Source organism: Urocitellus parryii, chromosome 9 (assembly GCF_045843805.1).
Source record: "Urocitellus parryii isolate mUroPar1 chromosome 9, mUroPar1.hap1, whole genome shotgun sequence".
Lineage (NCBI taxonomy): Eukaryota > Metazoa > Chordata > Mammalia > Rodentia > Sciuridae > Urocitellus > Urocitellus parryii.
Genome location: NC_135539.1, coordinates 53,637,925 through 53,645,378, shown reverse-complemented (window position 1 = coordinate 53,645,378; position 7,454 = coordinate 53,637,925). Strand labels below are relative to the sequence as shown.

General features: G+C 37.3%; 1 pseudogene; it reads left to right on the top strand.

Annotated features, from left to right (window-relative positions):
• The first annotated feature begins 1,082 nt into the window (after window positions 1-1,082).
• Window positions 1,083-1,168, top strand: LOC113194191 (U2 spliceosomal RNA; annotated as a pseudogene).
• The last annotated feature ends 6,286 nt before the right edge of the window (window positions 1,169-7,454 follow it).

The following is a 7,454-nucleotide window of genomic DNA, read 5'->3' as shown; positions in this document are numbered from 1 at the left end:
ACTACACTCTTGTCTATAGATACACACTGCCTTTATGATCCCATTCAGTTTCACAGTTTTAAATACCATGTATTTGCTGATCCTTGACAGTAAGCTTGAACTCCAGACTCTGTGTCTAACAGTCTCTTTAGCATTCTACTCAGAGTTCTACAATGCACCGCACATCAAACAGGTTAAAAAAAAATAGAGCCCCTAATATTTCCCTTCAAGCCTCTTTATCCCACAGTCTTGACATCTCCACCAATGGAAATGGCTTCCTTTCAGTTGCTCACTTTTGATTCCTCTCTTTCCCTCCTATTCCACACCTTATTAAAGATAATCCGGAGACATTACTTTCAACCATGTATCCTGGATGTGACCAGTTGTCATCAGTTCTGTTATGATGAATCAATCACCATTTATCTCTTCTCTGTTTAAAAGGCAATAGACTCCCAATGAACATTCTTTTTTTCCTCCTTCTCCAGACTAATCTCTCAACACAGCAGCCAAAGAAATCCACTTAAAAAAAAAAATCAAGTCATATCACCTCTTCATTCAAACTCCAGAGTTGTTTCCATTCATTCCAAGTAAAGGCTAAGCCTGGAAAGGTCCTGTAAGACCCTACGTGCTCTGTCCCGCCTTCCCTCTTCTTCTTGGACTGCGCCTCCTACTACCCTCCTTTCTGCTCCCTCCATTTTACCACAAATTTCTACTTGTTCCTCCAACACACTAATCAGATTCATAGATGAGAGCCTTTGCACCCATTTTCCTTACTTCTGGAATGTTCTCTCAGGTATCAAAGGAACTCGCTCACTCACATTCTCGTCTTTCTTCAAATGCCATATCCTTAGTGAGGCCTTCTTTGGCCATTCCAACCAAAATTGTAAAATTTGGTCCTGGGTTTCTTTTACCCATTTCATAGCTTATTTTTCTTTAGATTCCCAATATTCAACTGTCTTCTCCACAAAAGCAGAGATTTCCACATCCCCCCCACCCCGCCGGGATTGACCCAGGGGCCTTGTGCATGGGAGGTGCATACTCTGCCACTGATTCACAGTTCTAGTCCCAAAGGCAACAATTTTAGGCTGTTAGTTCCAATCATGATCGCTTCTCGGCCTTTTGGCTAAGATCAAGTGTAGTTCCAATCATGAAAACCTTCTTTCATTTCAATGTTTTTAAGTCACTCAATGAGCTGACATTGGGATTACAAAGCCAAACAAGACAGAACTGCTGCCTCCCAAAACATTATGTTCTGCTGGGAAAGAAGAACCATTAAATACCGAGGGACACAATCTTAACTCCTATACTATCCTTAACATCAGATCTTTACCTTACACAAGATCTTTAAAGTATAGATTAATATTCTTCATGAAAGAAATGGCATTTTTATTTAAATGCCATTTAATTTATTTAATGGCATTTAAATAAGATCAGACCTCCAGAATGCCATTTATTTAAATCTTTTTGTAAGGAAATATTTTGTAAGGTATAATTACCGCCCCCCCCCAGTTCAGTCATAGACTATTATATTTAGGTGGGCCCTTAGATATTGTCTCATCCAGTTATCTTCTAGAGTTGAAGAATGTAAAGCTCTAATAGTAATAATGATATCTATTATTTATTGGAAGTTTACTATCTACCAGATATGCTAGCACTTTGCATGCATTCTTGCATGTAATATTTACAACTTAATGAGTTGGATATTATTATTATATCACTTTTATGGATGAAGAAAACTGAGGCTAAAGGAATATTTTGCTCAAGGTCACATGGATATAAGTGGTGGAGCTTTTGGTTAAACCAACATTTGTCTTATTTATAATGCTCAGGCTTTTAGTAAATGGGCATGCTGTACTTGCCCAGAGTGTTGCAGAAAAAAGTGACAGATTGGGATCTGAAACCCATTTTCCACAGTAAAGAGATATTTTTGTTTCCATAGTGTTTTTTAGGGTGGTTTTATTTTCTGGTATGTTCCACATACCATATATGCACAGAGATACCAAATCCTACATGATGACAATTATATTAGAAGTTCTACTGTGGCCAATCTTTCTCATCTATTTTTCAGTGATTTAGGAAGAAGTGAGAAAATTGAGATGGAGTCACATCTCTATAACAATGTCAATTGCCTCTTTTGTTGATGTAGCGTAAAACCAATATTCTGTGGGAGAGCAAGACATCTTCAGCAGTTCAATAGTACAAGAGCTGTGTGGTAGCTCTATCACACCAATGTATATTGCTCATGACTGTTTACATATAAACACATACTGTAATCTTAGAACAGTTTACTATAGCTAGGGAAAATGATCATAAAAGTTTTTCTTGCATCACTCAAAAAATCATTTACTCTTCTTAATGACAGAACAATCTGTGTATTTTTGCAATTGCAGTAAAAAGTTGTAAAAAGCATTGTGATAATATCAATAGAAGCACAGTATGGTAATGTAAAATTAATGAGCAAGATGGCAATCTCCTTTTTAGGCAAACTGTGCTTTGTAATACAACACACCCTCTCAATTAGTCTCTTCTCAGGCGCTAGAGAATGTGGGTATTGTGGTGAAGTGCATATTTGAAGATGTGGGACTAAGGAAGATCCCTGCAATTGATTGATAGATGATATATAATGGCTACGTAAGGGATACAAAGAATCCTTTGCAGTCTCTTGAAAAAATATACATTTACTTGTTTTGTTTATTTTCTCCCAGTGGTCAGCATGTGGTTGAAACTTAACTGATTTGCATTTAGCAAAATAAATACAGTGACTCAGTAAGCAAGTGTGTAAACAAAAATCACCATGGACCTACCCCAAGCGTTTCTGATTCCCAAAAGTGGTGTATTCAATGACTGGGCAGGCCAGCAAAATGCGTAAAAATCCAGCCTTACTTAACATAGTAATTATCATTTTCATTACTGAGACTGAGATTCAGATTTCTCTGCCTACTGTAGAGATTCAAATCTCTTAATAAGTACAGAACTGGAATCTTGACAAGAAGGGCTGTACTGTGTATTTAGACTCACTGTTTCAGAGTTTAGGAGCTGCAGGAAATCAGAGGTCAGAAGGAATCTTTGAAATGCAAACTTTGGATAAACTGTGTACAAATTGTGTGTTGCTTAAAAATAGTTCTGGAGGTCTGATCTTATTGGAGTATTGCTATGGTTTGAATGTTTATGCCCTCCCAAACTCATGCTGAAATTTAATTGCTATTGTAACAGTATTAAGAGGTAAGACTGTTAAAGTGATGAGGTGAAGAGGACTCTGTCCTCATGAATAGATTAATGTCACTATCATGGGAGCAGGTTCATTATGAAAAGGAGAGCCCCCCCTCCACGCCTTCTCTTGCCCTTCAGCCTTCCACCATGAGATGACATAGCAAGGAGGTCCTTGCCATATGCTGGCATCTTGATCTTAGACTTCCAGAACTGTGAAAAGATAAATTCTTTATATATTACCCATTCTCAGGCATTCTTGTGAAAACAGCACAGAACAGACTAAGGAAAAACATAGAAAAGTATGATATGATATTCTATTCAGTTTTGGTGTGATTTCAAAGAAAACAATGTTTCCGTAGGGTTTTTCTTAATTATGATTTAATATTCTTCTTTAAATTATGGTTTCCTTTAATAGGCTTGTAGACTAACAGAGAAATATGTTGAAAATTGTTAGTGAATATAGTCAATGAGCTTTAAAATGGTTATTCTTTTTAAATATTAATATGACAATTGCAGGAAATGGAAAAAAGTGTGTGTATATATATAAATACAATAGACAATTAATTTAATTCTTAACTGCCCATAGAAAAATTTGTCTTGCTATTTTGGTATACAAATATCCTAGTCATTTCACAAGGCATTTATATTCATGATAATGAGAGATTTTCTTCCTTCTTATGGCACACTCAATGATACATAGCAAAATAATAATAATAATAACTTTGATAAGACTGAGAAAAATGAGATAGTGAGTTGTACAACAGATGGTCCACTTTGCAATAGAACCTCATCCCCAACCTTAAGACTTGAAGTGGGGATAGGGAATACCCAGACCAACCTGGGGAATGATAAAGGATTTAAGTGACCAAGGGTTTACAGGAGGTGGGAGAAAAGAGGGAAGATTGGCTTGTGGTTGCACCCTCTGTCCCTAAGAATTCTCTGCAGACCCTCATGGGTCCTGAGGGAAAGTCAACCATTCTGTTGCATTATTCTCTGAACTGTGCTTTGTCTTGCAGACACTAATCATCAGACCTTTCTTTCCATGGGCAATATCTTCAATGTATCTAAATAGTAAGGGTTTAGTAAGGGAATACACATGTACTTCTTACAAAATTAATTGATTCTTGGGCTGGAGATGTGGCTCAAGCGGTAGCTCACTCGCCTGGCATGCGCGGGGCACTGGGTTCGATCCTCAGCACCACATAAAAATAAATATATTGTGTCCTCCTAAAAAACCTAAAAAAATAATATTTTTTTAAAAATTAGTTGATTCATCAAATCATATTCATCCAGTGATTACTCTGTGACAGTCACTGGTTCAACATTGATACACAGACAAGATCTCTGCACATGTGGATGATACTGGCAATTGGCAGGAGGCAGAGAGAAGGAAGAGATGGCATGACTAATAGAAGTCTTACTCTAGGTAGACATTCATGAACTTATTTTTCTTTAATTTAGCATGAGATAATGAACATTTTTCCTTACTTTGAAACAAAATTATTATATGACCAAGAAGTTTAAAATGCCTCTGAAGTCTAAGATAAACGATTCTACAAATAGACAAAAATGTAAATGAGACAAGACCTCCAGTATCAACTCTAACCAACGTTCCTGTAAGATTTCCATATGCTTAAAAGACTTATTCTTTTTTGTTCTCATCTGCTAAAAGAGGGAAATAGATGCCAGCTCAGAATTTACTAATCAAAAATCTGGAAGTTTATCTAATGCGATAATATCAGTTTGAAAGGAGATTTCATTAATTTTTTTAGAAGCTACTTATGGGCACAGAACCATCTATCCAACATCAAAGCTGGTATATTCAAAATGCCAAAGTGTTTTTGTGTATTTGAGACATAAATGATATGCTATTCATAAGCACTATTTTAAATGACTGCGTAATGCTTTATTTTATGGAATCTTCAGAATTTATACATCATAATTGAAATGTCAGGCAACAAGTTTCCTCCTGATTATGTTTTTTATCATGGTATTGGGGATTGAATTCAGGACCTCCCACTTGCCAGGCAAGTGCTTTACAACTGAGCTACATCCACAGTCTTCCTGATTGTTTTTATATTATTTTGTCATAACAAATTATTCTTCACTGATAATTTTGTGGAATTGTTAGGCCACAGTTTGAATCATTTTTGAGTCTAGAAGTGGATTAGTGGTCAAAGGAAATGAATAAATGTTTCTGATGCAGATTGCCAGGTTTCTTTATTGAGAGGTTGTATCAAGGTATGTTCTTTGCAGTGGTATTAAGGGTGACTAATGCTACAACAGTTGCTTCTCCCTAGGGTCAAGCACAGTCGGGGTCAGGACTCTGTACAAAATAGGCATGGCCTCTCAACATCTCTGTCGACAGAGCTTTCAATTAACTCACAGTGTCTCTTCTCTGTGGTATGAGGATATTTGTTCACCTCCTCAGAAGTATCCTTAGCTCCTCTGTGTCTGAATAAAGAAGGTCATTTTGGTGACTTGTCAGGTTAAAGGAACTATATGCTTCAATAGTGAATCTATGTCTTCATAGAAAAATTGTCAGAGTTTTCTGCAAAACAAAATACAATGAAAAAATATTTCCTCATTCTCAAAATATCACTACTAAAGATATTCTAAACTTCTAAATAAAGTGCAATTAATTCAATGTTTCAATTATACTAAACAAAATTTAAGTTTAAAAGATTTAGAAGGTGCATGATAAAACATTTTCTAGTTCATTTTTGCCTTAGGCAAATTAGTCACTCTACCAGTAACAGTCTTACTTTAATGTGATTAAGATCTACTTATTTTTCACATCTGTATGCTCCTTTCTAGGGGAAGCAATCTCTTTCCCCCTCCCTCCCCCCTCTTCCCTCCCCCCTCCTCCCTTCTCTCTCCTCCCTCCTCCTCCCCCTCCTCCTCTTCCTCCTCCTCCTCCTCCTTCCTCCTCCCCCCTCCTCCCTTCTCTCTCCTCCCTCCTCCTCCCCCTCCTCCTCTTCCTCCTCCTCCTCCTTCCTCCTCCCCCCTCCTCCTCTTCCCCCCTCCTCCCCCTCTCCCTCCTCCTCCCCCCTCCCTCCTCCTCCTCTTCCTCCTCTTCCTTCTCCCCCTCCTCCTCCCTCTCCTCTTCCTCCTCCTTCTTCCTCCCCCTCCTCCTCCCCCCCCTCCTCCTCCTCCTCCTTCTTCCTCCCCCCTCCTCCTCCCACTCCTCCTCCCCCCCTCCTCCCCCTCCTCCTCCTCCTCCTCCTCTCTCCCTGCTTTCCTGGCAGAGTTTGGGGCCACCTCTTGTTATTACATCTGTGTTGTACCTCTCTGTTAAAGCACATACCTCATCTTATGCTAACTTACACGTCTGTTTTTCAGCCTAGAATAAGAGTTCCTTTAGGGCTATGTCTTGCTCATCTTTTTATTCCTAAAACTTAACACGATGTCTGGAAGTTATCAAAGGCTTGAACAAATAACTATCATCATACTATAGATGCTGGAAGTGCACAGGCTTAGCCGAATTGCTGCTGGATGGCATTTACCCACACGGTTATTCTAAAAACTCAAGTAATATCATTGATTTTTATGTCATTTCAGTTTCAAATATGTGGATGCATTTTTTTAATATACCTGCTTTGATGCTAAATGGATGGTTCTGTATTTATGAGTAACACCTAATAAAATCTCCTTTCAAATTGACATTGTCACATTGGATAAACTTTCATGTTTCTGAAACAGGCAACTAGTAAATTCTCAGCCAGCAACTACCTCCTTTTATCAGGATATGAAAGTAAAGAGAATAAATCTCTTGAGCCTGGTGAAATCTTACAGAAACATTGGTTAGATTTGATTGTGGAGGACTCATCTCATTTATATTGTGTTTCTGTGTGAGTTGTTTATCATGTCCTTAAGTGGCAATATAAAATTAGTAGTCATATAATTTTATTTCAGGATTGTTTGTTAATTTCAATAATCAACAATAGGATTATATATTTGCAGCTATTTTATTTTTTTAAATTTTTATTTGTTTTAATTAGTTATACATGACAGTAGAATGCACATATATACTTTGATATATCATACATAGATGGGATATAATTTCTCATTTTTCTGAGTACACATATTGTAGAATCACATTGGTCATACAGTCACATACATACATACAGTAATAATGTCTGTTTTATTCCACTATCTTTCTTATCCCTACATCCCCTGCCTTCCCCTCCTTTCTATTCCTTCTACCTAATCTAAGGTAATGCTATTATTTTTTTGCATTACAATTCTTAATACACATATATACC